This window comes from Ambystoma mexicanum, chromosome 7q, assembly GCF_040938575.1.
Source record: "Ambystoma mexicanum isolate Mex_15411 chromosome 7q, UKY_AmexF1_1, whole genome shotgun sequence".
Taxonomy (NCBI): domain Eukaryota; kingdom Metazoa; phylum Chordata; class Amphibia; order Caudata; family Ambystomatidae; genus Ambystoma; species Ambystoma mexicanum.
The window spans coordinates 665,579,282-665,597,054 of record NC_090941.1 but is presented as its reverse complement, the minus strand read 5'-3'; positions in this window follow the sequence as shown (position 1 = coordinate 665,597,054).

The window sequence follows — 17,773 nt, the reverse complement described above, 5'->3', positions numbered from 1 at the left end:
GCTATTGGCCCAGCTAGAGTGTGGCCATTTTAAGATGACTAGAATCGCCATTTTGTTTTCTCTCTGTTCTCTTTAACGTTGCCTCTTTGCCTCATGTAAAACTGCTTTGCTGTAGATATTATTTCGCTTCAATGGTCCAAGGCTACGAAAACATGTTGAAACATTATACTGGAGAGCCAGACAGAAATGCCCGATTCCCTCCCTCATATATCCTTGAAGACAGGGAGCAAGGCATTTAATCAGTACATAAATGCCAGCGAGTCTCTTGAAAGAATAGCAATGTACGAAACTAGCATTTAAAGAGTTGAATTATGTTCTTCTTTACAGCTCCCCTTCCTAAGCCCAGTGAGGGCCTGGAGAGCGGGCTGACCTCCAGAGCGAGAATCGAAACTTAGAGATTGGGAGGCCTGGTATGCGCCAGTCTCCTACACACAGCTTGCCTATGAGAAACAGAAACGCTGTGTTCTCGCAAACAAAGAATGATGTCTGTAAAACTGAAGATTGCAACCTATTACTAAATATGGTGGTCTAAGGTGTCATATTTGTCACACTGGTCAATCATCGCCTCTAATTCAAAGGGAAATGAATTGGGGCGGCATCAAATGTGTCATACTGTGTCATTGCTGATTGTAAGGTGCTCCTTTTGTATATATGTAACTGATGTACGTCGCTTGCTTGCTTGCGTCCCCTGAGGTCTGTTTAGACACACGTCGTGGGCGTGAGACCACTTGACCAATTGGGACTATTTTGTATTGCAATAAACCCTAGATTTTGGGAACGGAACCTCGTGTTTGGTGTATTTATTCGTGTGTGGTGACTTTGCCTTGTTTCCACATTCGAGGGTCCCACAGGGGCCCCTTCAAGTCTGTTCTCCTACCGAGATGACGATGATGACTGGGACCTGATTATTCTGGAAATGGAATGTCACTTTCTCAGAGCGTTGTTCAATTAAATGAAAGGTGCCTTTCAAGCTTAGATAATCGGTGCTCATTTTAATTTTATAGGCCGGTTAGTCTGGGTCCAGAGGGCCTTATTTTGATACAGTTGATCAGAGGTGATAACCTCCAAAGAAGAATGTTCCTCTGTAAACAAGGTGTGACCTCTGGAGTCACGACTATCACTGGATATTTTAGCCGATGTCGCCCAATTTTTATTTCCAGATCCACAGTCCCTCCGACGGAAATGTAATTCCCATCAAAATATTTGAGTTGTCCGGGAAGAGGTATGAGGGGAATTTGGTGACCATTCCCCCTTCCTGAGTTTAAAGGCCTTTTTTTCGACAGGAGGGTGGCTTGTGATCCAGTATCCACTAGATCTGATAATTTACACTGAACCTGCACCTTGACCGGGGCATGAAATCTGCCCTCTTTCTCCTGAAGGGTGCAAAGAAAGTGTGCGTTATTTGCCAGCTCAGAAGCCATTTTCTTGATATTGAACTCCAACATTCTGTGATCTGGGGTGATTTTGCGTGTCAGGAATCGGGAATCTGTAAGAAACATTTTACATTGGGAAATGTGTGTCATTGGGTGATTCTCTTTCTCCCCTGATTCTTTGCAGTCCCCCTTTATCTGGAGACAGTTCTCAGAACCTGTTTGGGGGGAGGCTACATCTTCATTTTCGGTATTATCTGGCTCAAATTGTTGGGGTCTAAAAATATCTTGATCTGGGTCAGTCTCCATACTTAGCCTGTCAAATTCAGGGTCTTTTGTGACACATTTCTCTTTGGGAGGAATCCCCCTGTTCCTGAACAAGATGATTTGCTTACCTGAATCCTCCAGGGAATCTTCTCTTTCAAATGGGATTATCATGTGCCCCTCCACAAAGCAGATTTTTCTTTGACTACTCCTACATGCCCTCTGTTCTTTGGGTTCTAACTCCCCCCCCACTCCACCATGGCTAGAAGATTCCATTTCAGGCTGAGAGGTGTCCAAGGGTCTGCCCAGGTGAGAAAGGGAGCTTACTCTAGGGCTTGCCATCCCCCCTCCAACGGGCCCCTTCCTTAGGAACCTGTGGCTTGTTGGATGTTTCCTCCAATCATTCCCCCCACACCCCTGGGTCATCAGACTCGAGAATTCTGGGAAACAGGGTTAGGTTGAGGGTTTGACTAAGCCCCAGATCATCGGTTAGTTGCTGGACCTGTTTCCCCAACTGGCGAGACTTTTACTGGGTTGTAAGTAGGTCTCGATTCATACCTCTGCTGCTCCTGAAAAGGGTAATTGTCCCTTCTCCCAGAGTAGCTTGGGTACTAGAAATTTGCCCTATAATTTTCCATCCTGATTCTCCCTTCTTGCAGGTTCAGGGATCTATACCTAGGGCTTACATAGGTGGTAGGGTCAGAGGGATCATTGATCTGGACTCCTGCCTGACCACTGTTTGATTGGGCAGGTGCAGGGCGTCCCCTGTGCCTTTCATTCTGCTTGTTGGCAGGCGGAGTATTTATAGACCCCCCCATCTCCAAGTCCAAATGAGGCGGGACAAAGACTGATATGTAAATGGATATTTCCCATCTGTGAAAGGTACAGTGAGCAAAAAGCGTGTGCTGCAAACTCTCATCTCACAACAGGTTATCATTCCATGTTCTTTCTGGAGAGGAGCGTCTGCTACCTTTTTTAAAACCAAATGAGAGGTAGTTCTCACCTCTGCAACCTTTGCAGTGGCAGGTGTGGTAGATGGTTTTGGGGAGTTTTTAGTTTCAGTAGGCTTCTGGACCTCATAGATCCTGGTGGCTTGCCCAATTACCCAATCCAGGGTCCTGTGCTTGTGCGAATCAGGCACCAATTGAGTAATGGTGCATTTGGGGAGCGCATGGAAATAGGTGGTCAGGAACTCCATACAATTTGTGTTCACACGCTTGGAAGACTGCGCAAATGGACGTTTTAATTCCGGTACAAACTCCCTAGGCGCCTGATCTTCCCCATATTGCAAATTGTATGCAGCCTTACAGGCTTCTTGTGGGTTCTCAAGCGTGTTTTTTTTCTCAAAATGGCGGTCTTGTAGGTGGGCCATTTATAATGATCCTGGTCCTCCATCCAGTCCTGCGAAGAAACTGGAGTACTCAGGGGAGAATGTCCATTTGGAAATTGCTAAGCAATTTACATCATTTCTGATCTCAAATGAGTACATCATTTGCTCATAAAGTTCTAAGTGCTCCCACACCAAATATTTCTGTATGGTATGGGGTCAGGAAGCTCTTTCTGGCCATCATTTGTCTGATTGGGTCACTGTTTCACTGTCTGTCTTTTTCTCTGCACCTGAGTCAATTCCCTTTTGGACTCCGAGCTGATATTTGGACTGCATTCCCTTTCCTCAAGGTGCTCCCGAGCTCCGTAAGATTGGGCATTCTTCCCAGACTCATAGGATCTGGACTTCACTCTCCTGGGCCACTATGAACTCTCAGGGTCACTTTCCCTGTTGTCACTTGTAGGCACAGGATAGAACACAGTCTCTTCATACCTCCTTCCAGGTAGTGTGGGGAATCCCCCCCATTCCCCTGAATGTATGTTTTATTTTAGTATGCCCTTCCTTCACTGAAGCTCTGACTTTTCTCCTCCAGTGAAGCGGACTAGGTGGTTTCTTTTTAATCTCATCTTCTGCAAATCAATCGCTGTGATTCTCTCATCGTAGGCATTTTCAGGGTCAGAAATACTCACAGTATACTTTTTAGTCTCCCAGGATGCACTGGTCCAGCCCCCTTCCCTTCTGTGAGGTAGAGATAAATACTCATCATGTCCCACAAGGACTGGCCGTCTGGATCAGTTTGGCTAGGCCTGGGTAAGTCCAGCTGCCTCATGTTTCTCGGTTCTCTATAGGCAATATGCATGAGGTCATTTCTCATTTGTACCTGGGGAGTTGTGGATAACTGGCACAAGGTCACTAATGGAAGGGGCATCTCTCCATGATCAGAGGGTCCTCTCCCATACCCTGATTGGTCCGGGTGCCGCAACTCCTGTTTATATTGCTCAATTTCATTTATGAAACTCTCACACCTGCTTCTCTCTGTCCTTATTTCCTGTTGGTATTCAAGGAGCTGAATTTTTTACTCCAACTCCAAGGCCTGACTGGCCTTGAGCACCCTGCTCTGAGCCACTAATCGACCCTTCATTTCCCATATTTCATCCTGAAATGTTTCCTTGGGCCTCATCAGGAGTCCGGCGGTAGCCCTGCTGTAAAAACCAGCAGGCTGCCGCCAGACCGGTAATACCATTCCGCCTCCGTGGTTGCCGGAATCACCGGAGCATTACAACCCCGGTGACCCAGTAATTCTGGAGGCGGAATTCTGTAAATCCCCATTCCCATGGAGTCCGATGGGAATAGGGACCATGGAAACACATGGAAACACTGGCTCTGTCTATGACAGAGCCAATGTTTCCATGTCCGCCTGCAGGCGGGTGGTGTTATTTCCGCCGGGTCAGACCTTGCAGGAGTGACACCTCCCGCCTGCAGGACTCGGAATCAGCTGGTCCGGAAACAACGGTGGCAGCGGATTTACTGCCACCGTTGTTTCCGGACCGGCTCACTTGTAATGAGGCCTTCTCTCTGGGAGTCTTGTATTATGCGTGCATATTCAAGACAGTTTTCTTTCAAGAGACCAATATATTTCTCTGCACGTCCCTGCAATGTGCTGCATGTGAGAAGTCAGCTTCTGCTTGATTCACACGCTCCACAAGCTCTATGCTCTCTTTGTAATTCTGGTTAGTTCCTGAGAACCAGACTGACATTTTCTGCATCCATTTTCAACTTTAATGCATCTTGGTCTTTAATCAAATGTAATTTCGAATGGTTCAGAATATTTGAACCCTGCCACATTTTTATAAAACTCCCGTTGTGAGTCCATCTCTTTGATGATGAACTGTTATCCCTTCCCAATTCCTTTATTTGTTGTTTAAAGGACATAATGTCATACAATAGCCTTCTATTTTAAATAGTCTGATCCTTCGATTGGCCTTGAAGGTGACTTACTGTTTCTGCCCTCTCTTTACATGTGGTTTGCAGCACAGCAAACTCCATTTCTTGCTCTGCACTGGCCTGTAGGTGGGTTTTCACCTAATTTTGAAGTTGCTCAATTAGGTTTTCTTGTTTTAACTAAAAAATGTAGCTCTGTTGTGCTTTATCTTCTAATTGTGTGATTGCTTTCTCTGCCTTTTTGAGGACCTCAGTTGGATTCAGCACACAGGCCTCTTGTTTTTGCAATTACTCTTCCACTAATTGCAAATGGAAAAATACATGAGTTGTGAGCTGAGCCATTTGAATCTATTCTTTACGACTAGGTCATGAAAAATGCCTCTAAAGCTTTGTGTAACATCCCACCTTCAAGCCAAATGTCAGTGCTAGTTTGTCAGTTCACAGCTCCGGCCTCAAACCGTTCTCCTCAAATGAACAATTTAGCTAGGACATGCTTCCTGCCTCACTAACTTCTATGTTGCTCATATTAAAAATGGGTTTTTGCAATTCTCTACACTTTCCCTGCACACTGCCACTTTCGCATTTGTATTCTGCACAAAATTATTTTTCTATACACCTCCCTGGCTCTCAGGGGTCAAGTCACAGTGGTACTTTATCAAAGCATGAACAACCTTCTATCCAGCTCAATGTGGTTACACCAGAATTAATAGTCTGTAACAATGCACTTGTCATGAGTCAAAGAAAGTAAGCTAAAGCCCAGTCGACCTCCCCACCCCATAACGCATGTATTGAGAGACCACACTTAACATGGGGAAGTCCTTCCCCCTAATCTAGATGACCCACAGCACATCGATTATTTTGTGTTAAGCTTGCCCTATCTATGACTCATATAGAGCCACATCCCTCCCCCTGTGCCAACAATGAGCCACGAACCAGGCATGGGTACAGAAGAATATATATTTATTTTAATTATAGGTTCCATGAATATTCGCACCACATAGTTATAAATGCCACCTTCTCTGTGGCACAAAACAAGCTTCAATTCAAAACACACATTTTCCTTTTTGTCTCGGGTATAAGGAACACAGACGAAAGAAACAGGTCAAAACTCTTGTCCCACGAACCCTTACATGTCAACATTAAATAATACCAGGGCACATTACTTGAGCATACATATTACTTGATGAGGCTTAGATTTAAAACAACTACAACAGTTTATGTATTCAAAATCAAATTCACACATACAGCGCTTGGTACTTTGGGTTTCCCTGCGCACTTAAAAATGACATCAGTCTAAAATCCCACAGACCTTTGAGAAAACTTTGATTGATAGAACTATTCTTCCTTCTTCACACCAAAGCAATACAAAATATTTCTTCTGTCAGGATCCCTTTTAACTCTCAGGAAAGATTGTGCATTTTTCAAAGGAGAATTTTAGTTGGTTTCACCTGGAAAATCACTTCTCTGCTCAGCACCAAAAACCCAGGCTTCATTTATATTCAGCAACCCTCTGTTTAAAGGCAAGGTCTAGGGCTGGGGACAGTTAGGAATTTAGTTTTGGGACAAGGACAACCATTCTCTTAAGAGAAGTCTGGGGTTGACAGGAAAAATAAATGTACCCAATTACTTTAAATGACTATAACTTAACTTCCTTCTAGAAAAGAGGGCAGAGGTTTCAAACTCCCCCAGTGTCAATTCAATTCAAGGGTTAATTCAATTAATATTCAGTAAAGTATGCTAAGGGTCTACACAGTGTTCCCCACCTACCATTAAGGGAAAGTATTAAGGCAGGCAGATCCTCCCACAGACTTGGTTTCGTTTGGATTAATCTACTTACATTAGAAACCTCTGTTTGTGGCACTCAGAAAAGATACCAGCGTTTTAGGGCCCTCTCTTGGAGAAGCACAGAGATCTGGTTAGGGACTTCAGTCAAAGATAGCCACCAGCATGCATCCCTCTGTTCTTTGCTCTCTTTGCAAACATCCCAACTTCCTTGGCCTTTGTCAATTGATGTCTCCCATGCAAGGTTACATCTCCATCAATTTTTGGGCCTTTCCAACCCAGGTAATGTCAGGCAGCTGTGTCAGGATTCACCCAGGTGGATTATAAGCAAGTCTCCATCCATATTTTTAAGCAGTTGTCCCTTTCCCCATCAAGCGAGGGCTTTTTACCCTATAAGCCACACCTCCAAATATTAAAATTAGAAGGTGCAAGTTTATTGGTTCTGAATTTTCATTGGAGGTTTATCCCCTATTCCTCCACCCAAGGTCCACCCCCTATCCTGCTGATGGGCTATGGGTGTTCTGAAGTTCAATTGATGGGACAGAGGTACACACCTACTAGCGGTACCGTTTAAACTTTTCACATTTTTCACCCAGAAAGTCACATGACAGAAATTACAAATAAACCTCAAAATATTTACATATTTATGTTCCCCTAATCATGAAAGATCTATCAAATTGTCTTCCATTTTGACAGAGCATTGCATGTATGACCTGTGGTTTTTCACCCTTTACAGAAAGATTATAATAGTTAGGAATGTGAAATTCTCTACCCAGATATCTAATCCAATAGCCACCATCCCCCCAACGTTCAGCTTCATAACCTTTTTGGGGAAGCAAGAAACACATTTTTGATTATAATTTAATTTCCCAATTCTTTATGTATCACGGTTCAAATGTTACTAGGTAAAATGATATTTCTAAGGTAGGACTACGGCCACATAATTATAAATAGATAGTTTTTAGTTTAATTTCTCAATTTAAGTTGCAGGGGGGCTGAGACATCTGTTCCAATGTTGATTTAGCCTGCAATTATCCCATTAGCCTGTCCTGCCAGTCAGGGTCTGTAGAAGGGATTCTTATCTTCCAGCCAATATGGCTCACCTCTGCCCTCTGACAATCATGAGGCAGTACTGACATTTGTCCTTCAAATCTTGAATCTACCACATTTCAGATCTAAAGGTTTGCATTTTTAATAGCTGCACCCATCTAGGGTGGTCTCCTTTGTTGATCTAGCCACACCTACCCAACCTCCCCTTAAAATCCTTCTGCTATAGCCTCAAAGAGATCCGATTCCAGATAAAGAGCCAAGTAGATCTATAATGGGGGATGTCGCTTGAGTGTTCTGAATAGAAACTTAGTCATGTCTTTCCTGAGCCCATCAGGCCCATGTAATGTTCCATCTGAAAGAAAATAGCCTTTTCCATGTGTGGCATTCGTTTCTCATATGAAGCACTTTATTTCTTTTAATAACTTGCATCTATCGCTATTCATTGCCCTTCTGAATGATATGTTCATTTTAGCAAGGGACCATTTATCTCCATGTCTTTATTGAAAGCTGCAAAACGCACACACTTATTGAATACATGCAAAGCCCTTCTGAATCAGTGGGCCTCATTACAAGTGAGACGGTCCGGAAACAAGGATGCCGGTAAGCTTACTGACACCCTTGTTTCCAGACCATCACAATATGAGTCTGCCTGCCGGGGTCGCTGTGCACGACAGGTCTGACCCTGCCAGGCATAACAGCCCCGGTAGGCAGACTCATCATGGAAGCACTGGCACCGTTGGTAACAGTGCCGGCCGGGAATAGGGACTAACATTTTCCGCCACCTAGCTTACCGGCCCACCTCGAAGATTTGTCTTATCGACTGTGTAGATCCTGGAGACCCTCACACAAGGGAAATTGTATATCATAAGCTATGTTGGACCATTGGACCACAAATGTAATGAATGTCTTGTATCCTCAATCAGTGATTTTCTCCTTGAAGGCAACATAACAATGGGGGAAGTTGAAAAACTTTACAGGAAAATTGCAGGTAACAATGGTTTAGAACAAGGACAGATGAAATCAAAAGTTTCATAGAAGTAGTATATTGGCATTATTTTTAGTAATTCCAAAAAGGTAAATGAACCACACAGTCTCACTGAAAGTAACAGCAGATGTTGGACTATCTCATGCAGAAGAATTATTTGAGGATATTGATTAAAATGTGAGAACCCGGAGCAGTAGTAACCTGTGAAAAATTGATATTCACTAGAGGTTTTGAAGAAGTGAATTTGGCAGGTATTGTTCCAAAGAAAGTTGTTCTTTTTTACCAATGGTGCTGTCAAGGACAAAGGGATATGAAAAGTAATTCAGAAAAGTGGGATTCCACTGTAATGAGCAGGGCTCATAAATTGTCACAGATGTTTATATATGAAATGCTATCACCATGACAAGCTTCATTCGCGAGCACTTCTACCAACACCGCATACCCGCGAAATGCCCTTGAAAGTGGCAGTTGAGCTCACAGTGCAGACAGCTACCCACAGAAAAGTCATCATTCAATATCTGCATAGCATGGGAGCTTCTATAGATTATGCCAGAGTCCTTCAGTTTGAGACACAGATTGCCACATAGGTAATAGAATGCATGGATGAGTGTGGAGAATCCCAGATTCCCTGAAAGTTGGTCAGAGACAGATTTGTCTATTGTGCTGCTGACAACATTCAATTAATCAAGGATACTCCGTATGGTAAAGGAACTTTGCATGGTACAGTTATGGTTGTCTATCAGGAGAAGGAGGAGTCAGATGTCCTAAGCCCAATTGAAATATCAGGACCATCATCACTTTGATCACTGCAGAAGAACCTCAGTCCTTGTCTGAGGTAATGTCTTTCAACATTGTCAAAGGGTGTAGACCACAGAATCTCTAAGTAGTCAAATCCCTAATTATATAGAGAGGAATAAGGTTATTTTAGATTCCAACAGGCTTGAGGACCTACTTTGAATGATTGTGAAAGTGTTTCTGTTGAGTGATTATCAAGAATGTTTCAATGAAGAGTTGCAGGATACACATTGTAATCTCACTGAAGAAACCGAGACTGATAAATGTGAGACAGAGTCAGAACCACTCACTACAGTTCCGACTTGGTCAGCTTACAATTCCATTATAAGTGATCCTCCAACTAAATAAACTAGAGTCTGTGCATTCCCACTCATAGATACCAGTCCAATAAGCACACAAACACAGCTCACATTCATGAAGAAGTTGGAGAAAATGACATCTTTTTTGTCAACCCAGAATCAAAAACAGTTATAACCTTGGATCTTGGCCTTAGCAAGCCTGTTTTAAAATTAGCGCTGGCTAAAAAAGACTTGTCAAAGAACTGGATGCTTAGACCAGGTGAGCTATATATAATAATGGTGATGATTCAAGCTATCTTGGATGGTACAGGCATTGAGGCCACCTAAACTGTGCTTTATGATGCAAATATTGTGTTGAAGATTTCATCAGGGAAGTGTGTAAGAAGAGCAGTTGAAGCACACACGTCACTAAGGCTTGCACTTTTCAAAGGCATTATGGATGAATTCTACAAAGAGCATGTTGAAACCAAGGAAAGGATGGAACCTGAGCTTAAGAAGTTACTTAAAAGTTTACAAGTGCATGATTCCCAATAAACAATATCTTTCCATACTTACGTTTTGACAGTTCTGACAAGTTGCTCTTCAGTAGATTCATATCGTGGACACAATGCTTTTATTTATCAGATCCGTCCAAACTCCAAATTGGGATTTACGCTTTGCATCACCTGAAGAGTTTGGTGAATACTTGTGCACCCCACATTTGATAAACTACTCAAGTATGATGGCATGGTACTTAGCAGAAATGAAACAGCTTGAAAGCAAACACCCAGACTTGTGAGTTTCAGAAAGGCAATTGGGTAGTAAGCAAGACAAAAATACCTTTTTGTGGTTTAGGTTCAGAAGAAGCTCTGGGGCATCATAACTGGCCAATTAAAGTACTTGGTTGTGTGGTTAATATCACTCAAATGAAACAGGCTCTAGCACGATTCATTTTAGCCTCTCATGAACTGTCATGGCTGTCTACAGAAGCAACAAATTGTAGCAATTTCAGATTAGGAACGGTCAAAACATCACCACCTAACAGCATACAAAGCAACAAGCCAAAAGGAAGATGTTTAACACACCTACAACTAGATCATGACATTGACTAAGCCTGTGAATTACGATGCAAAAGAACTCATCAGCATCTCGACAAAGGCAGTTCTTGAAGAAATAATTCAGAAGGACACATCAAGAATGACCGAAAAAGGTTGCCAAATGTACAACAGCTTCAAAGAAGACCGGATTGAATCAGACAGATGTAGCCTGTGGGCATGAATGAAGAACGAAGTGCAGTTGAAGGCAAATCGTTCCTTGTTCACACGTCTGCTGATTGCTTCATGAAGTCAAACTGACATTGATCTTCAGGAATGCTTGAGTAATACCGAATTCTCTCAGCTTAGATGATACAATGGTTTTAGCTGCAAACAAAAGCAAGCTGATCAAGATACTGGAAGAGGAACAACATACAGAGGTTTCTAACAACATGACAGAGGTCTCTTCATTTGTTACTTAGGACAGATTATCTGTACCAGAGGAAACATATTCAGCAGCTGTCCTTGACAGAATTGCAGAATTGCAAGCACTGAAGAAACCATCATATGTGAAGACATGCTATGACCTTGCAATTGAATTCAACAAGAAAAAAGAACCTTATCTGCTCAAGCAGGGACGGCATTTCACAAAGATTCCATGGGTAGCGGAAGGGACATCACATGGCCCATGACCTCTGTCATGAAGTGATGTAATTTGGCCCCACCCCAAAGTGATATCACGGGAAGCGATGGAACACAACCTTTCACCCATTTAATGAGTCTAGCAATTATTGTATAGAATTCCGGAAAGACAAATTATTTGTTATTCCTATCAATTCTTATTTAGGGTCACTGCTCCAAGTGTTACACTTGTGGAGCCCCCTGTTTTTTTAAGAAGCCTCAACAAAACATCCAGCAACTGCAGAAACAAAGAGCCACATGGCACTGGCCACAGCCGAGGAGCTTCAATAAAAAAAATAATATATATATGTGTTTTTTTTAGGGGGTGCAAGTGAGACCTCAGGGGTCACAGATGTGATGCCAGGTGATCCCCATATGATGTCCCTGTGCTCAAGTATGATGAAACTGATTTAGTAGTTGATACCTACCTAGAAAATTCACCCAGGAACTCCGTGCAACGGAAAAGAGCAGGAAAAGCAACACCTGTTGAGCCCAAAATTCTACAAATATTGAACGTTTTGCGATGAGACCCCTCCTATTGATTTCTAACACTAAAGATGAGTTAACCGTTTACCTCTCAAAGCAATTCTGCATGCAAACTGCTACCTATCAGATGATTCTAAAGGCAATTGCTGTACTTATCCACCGTGCCTATTTGTATCCGTGAGTATCTTTGCTTGTACATGTGCTTATTCTCTGTCATGCAAATGAAGCCGTCATTCGGATCAAGAATTGCAAAATATATTTCATTGTGTTTGTTCGAACGAGCAGCCACCCCCTCCGCCGGATTCTCACCTACATGTTAAACAAGCCTGCATCAATCCACTTCTGCAAGCTGCCTTCTGATTGGCAGTGCAAACCTGTATTGAGCTACAGGATTCGCCGGCAGGCATGAGCCGGGTCCCACAGCCTAAGGGCCTCTGCACAAGGGCCTGTCTGTGCCTTTCCATGGCAGAACGGTTCTGCGGGGCAGGATACGCTGCCCGCACCAGGTCCCCTTCCAGTACATTCACCATTCCGAATCAGGGGTAAGCACGCGCCTCATTATCTGTACATGCATTTTCGGATTCATCCATACAACAACATTTCTTGATATGCTTCTAACCTTTATTGTAAGCATCAACCTGTGCCACAGAGCATAACCTGCCTTGTTTACCTTACTACTACGTGCAAGTACTTAAACCTCATTCATCGGCCAAATGCATGATCTCAACTAACAATGACTTTCCATCAATGCAGCCGCTTCATGCTGCACTACGAGGGCTTATACCATCTGCTACGGCTCACGGCCTCACACATTTAATCCACTGAACTCGTAGCCGCTTTTTGACATAGACTGCAACGCGCTCTGTAACTCTAAACTTACCAGAGCAGTTGATCTCCTACGTTCCGTGTCCACACACGACCACTGTGTTAATCATGTGCTCTAAATACCTGTTGCCAAATGCTTAACCAACCGTCTCACCAAACTTTTTCATGCATGCGTATACTCACCAATCAATCTGCATGGTATTCATAGCAAAGCTTTTACTGTTAACCATTACTGCATATCATCCTAGCTCAAACCGCGCATTCATCTACTTCATTTGTCATGGTTCTGCCTCATCTGCATTGCCGCCTACCATTAAACAACTCTCGTATTCTAAGCTCGAACCACAACTATCTAACTAACACTAAGTTAGCTGTCTGCCTGAGACTTAGCATTTAACTAAAATTGCATTTACTAGTTTGAGACTCACATCAACCCTCTCGCACGCAGCTTAGCCATGCTCTTAGCAATTACAACTAACATATGCCTCCTAACTGTTTTTTAGCATCATGCTGCCACCCCTCATGACCTTCAAAATTGCCAAGGATGCCTTCTTGCCACCAAACATTATCCACTATGCTGCTTCACGCACACACACCATCTCACTTTCCATGTCTCTGACACTGCCCATTTCCGACAACATACCACCCTCGGTATTCCTACCTGCCTGCCTCCCAGTACTACCCAAACCTAGTCACCACACTCCATCATCATCTAGTAGCTCTCATCTTCTCACTCCTGCCCATTGGATCAAACAATATGCTATGATACCTACACTCTACCAACCGTGCCCAACTAAAATTAGGAATTTCAGACTGGGTTCCAGAATCTTGCCAGCTCACACGGCACATAACACTAAACATAACACTAGCGCCAAATGCCTCACCATGCCCAACCGCTCAACTACTAGACCTAAAGCAATCAATACCTCTAGCAGACTAGCAAACACAACACATGCTCCTACATAAAACGCAACCCACACCAAAATTAATCCATGCAGCTCCTCTGCTCTGATTAAGGGCGCACTCATTAACGCTAGACCTTTGCCAGCCCACGCACTAGACATTGCGGATATATTAACATCTAACAACTTAGACTTCCTAGCCATTACAGAGACCTGGATGCACGCTGCGGCAGGGCCTTCTCTTGCACTTGCCATCCCAGATGAGTATTCCATCACATGATGGAATAAATAACATATTATATCATCATATCATGATTAGACAGAGCAACTTCGAAAGGCGGGGGGTCGCATTCATTGCCAAAACAAATCTAGGCATCAGGTCTATTTGTAGCCTAACCTTCCCCTCATGTGAATTACTGTCCATCAAGCTACCCATCACAGCATCGCGAACACTAACTATATACCGACCACCGGTGCCACTATCTTCCTTTGAAGAAGACATTACAGTCCTCCTCACCCACAATACCAAACCCAGTTCGCTAATTTTATTACTAGGTGATTTCAACCATGGCTTTCAGGACCCCAATGATGACAAAGCACAAGCCCTTGCCAATACCATCTCTGAACTAGGCTTTACACATTGTATCACTAAACCCACACATAACAAAGGCAGAACGCTCGATTGGTTAGTAGATCTTAACTGTGACATTAGTATTGTGTGCAACACACCATGCGCCTGGTCAGACCACCACCTTATCTCCTTCACTTTCAAGGAGGAAAATCATCCCATGCACCACATACCTGTTGCTTTGCCCACCTGCACGAGGAACAGCCGCAACATAACAGCTGAGAAATTACTTCCCCTGTTACCGCCTATCAATGACTCCTCATCCACCAACCTAGATCCCAACACACTTGTAGACTTATACAACCTTACTATACTTTATGCCCTTAACTCTATCGCACAGCTAAAAATGCATAAAGCTAAACCGCATGCGCACCTAAACTCTTGTTTTACCCCTCACCTCAGAACCTTACACAAAATCAAAAGAAACAGAAACTACATGGAAGAACCTCCCATCAGCCCATAACAAAAACAATTTCCTTACAGCATCTCTTAACTATAAAGAAGCCATTTTCTAGTCCAAAAAAGGCACTTACAATGTTAGGATCACTCAAGCCAAATCTAGCACAAAAGAACTATTCAATATACTGAGAAAATTGGAATCTCCCTCTCCCCCACCAGACACCCGTATTAAAGATACCACATGGTGTACCAACATTCAGAAAGCTTTATTGGACAAAATAGTAGTCTGGGCAGATACAGCGCAACCCATACCATCTACTTCACAGCCCAACATCCATATGTTGTTCAACTTGCCCAGTCTCACTGTCAAAGAAGTAGAGGACATCATCCTTAAAATGAAACCTTCTAGATGCCAAGGAGACAACTGCCCTGCTCCTACCATCAAAGAAGTAGCAAATGAACTGGCTCCCTTTATCACTACCCTAATCAACGCCTCCTTTGAAACACGTATAGTACCCAACAATTTGAAAGATGCATGTGTCCTTCCCTTGCTAAAAAAAAACAGTTTTGACCCAAACATCACGAATAATTATAGGCCCATCACAACAGTCCCATTTCTACTGAAAATCCTGAACAGAGCAGCTTATCTGCAGATCCAGGAACATCTCGAAAGCAACAACCTCTTAGGCCTAAGGCAATCAGGTTTTAGACCTAGACATGGTACTGAAACAGCCCTGATTGACCTTAAGACGCATATGGACAACCTAAAGGACAACGGTAAACTAACCTTAATACTTTTACTAGCCCTCTCGTCTGCATTTGACTTAGTAAATAATAAAATCTGCTCCAGCCTCCTCTCATCAACAGCACACTTCTCTGACAAAGCCAATGCCTGGATGCAGTCATTTTTAGATAACAGATCCATGAGGGTCTTTGCACCGTCTTCCTCAGCTGAACCAGCACCAGTTACATGCAGAGTCCCCCAGGGTTCATGTGTGTCCCAGACACTCTACAATGTGTTCACAAAGCCCCTCTTCAACGACCTTGACTATTTGGGTGTCACCTACACGAACTATGTGGATGACACCCAAATACTAATCCCTATTACCGGTGACTACATCTTTGACTCTAAAGTACTCAATGACATCTATCTCATCATACAAGCCTGGATGGCTAAGCATGGGCTATGCCTCAATGACGAGAAGACAGAGCTCCTCCTCCTAGGCTCCCAAACAAGACTGACCATATTGGATGAACATTTCACATCCTTTAACATTGACGGAAACAAGGTATCTAAGGATGTAAAAACGCTAGGCATCTATCTTGACTCGTCACTTGAGAAATCAACGCGACAGCCTCTTCCACAGCATCCACAGCATCCACAGCATACACCTGCAAGCTCATTAACGCTTGTAGACCGCTTTTATCTACTACCTACTGCATACCCATAGCCAGAGCTTTCGTCCTGTCAAAACTCGACGATTGCAATGCTTTGTATCTAGGAACTAACCAGCGCAAACTAAAAAATAAACTACAAGTAATCCAAAATAATGCCCTTAGATCTGCGTTGAACATCCCCAGGGCTCACCACAACTCTGAACAAAGACGTAACATGCACTAGCTCTCTGTTAAGCAGAGGATTGCATTTAAAACCCTCTCACACATAAGTGTCTTGCAAACTCTGTGTCCTTAGTTGTTGTTACCTGACCAACAACTTCTCCCGCAACTCCTCAGACCGTCCAACAAGATCCTCACAGCTACACTGCCTAAAGATCCCCAGGTTTAAGCTCTCTTTATATACAATGTAGTACAATAGTTACACATAACTATTTAAATTCCACTCCTCATTCTTGCCCTCTGGAATGGCTGAGTTTAATCTGTCAATCCAGGAGGAGTCTTTTTTTTGCCAATCTATTTTGTATATTAATATTAGGTGCTTTTACGTGAGCACTTCCAAACTTTGACAGCATATCTGACTTATTTGATCACATCTTTCATTAAAATGTTGTGCAGCGGAAGAGTTGGCATTATTAGTACATATCTTAGACATATGTTAGTTTCCCCTTATTCTAGCTTTTCTCGAGGATTGGCTTAGCATATGCCACATGGACATCTGATTGAATAAATTATATTGAAAGTGGCACATGTGGTGAATTTCCAAAGCTGTACATGTTCCCCTGTTTTTGGGTGAAAGACAACATTGCCCTTGACAATGTTGTTGCAGTTCACACACAAAGGGATAAATACCTGTCCTTGTTGTTCTGCTCCATCTCATAGTCAGTGTATTCTAGTAAGTCCCTCAAATTATTACTTCTTTTGTATGAAAAAACAGGTAGTGCATAAAATAATTCCCATGTTTTACTGCAGCTGGTCAGAGTGTGCCAGTGTTTTATTATGGTCTGTTTAATTGTGTGGCTCTTCATGGAATACTTGGATATGAATACCAAATTGCAGTCTTAGTGCCCAGAAGACATTGTCTGGATTTCCCAGATACTTTGTTGCATGCATCCATGAGTACTTGTTTAGAGTATGCTCTATTCTAGAGGTTTTTCAAGATTCAATCCAATTCAATAGAGCATTGATCATTTTTACTCACAATCCCTTTCACACTGAGTAGTTGGCTCTATGGTAGGCTACCTAGTGTGCTTGGAGGGTGGAAACTCAGCCAATGTAAAAGGTTAGGCTTGTCAGTGGGCTTTCAAAATATGTTAGTCATTATTGTAGTTGAAGATTACAGATATTGGCAGTGAATATTATCCCGTTATTAATCACATTTAGATAGTTAAGAAAATTAGTAAGTGTTTGATGTGAACCATTTCATACATCAAAGCCATCATCAATATATTGGACTAAGTGCTTAAGGTATTCTTGTCAAACTGGGAGATTATACAATCAGATTCAAACATATACATGTAACTCTTAGTATATGCCAGTGTTTGGTGTGGCCCCCATTGCAGCCCAAAATGTTTGTTGAAAAAACTGGCCCTTAATCCTGAAGAAGGAATTTTGTGAGATAAATTCTAATA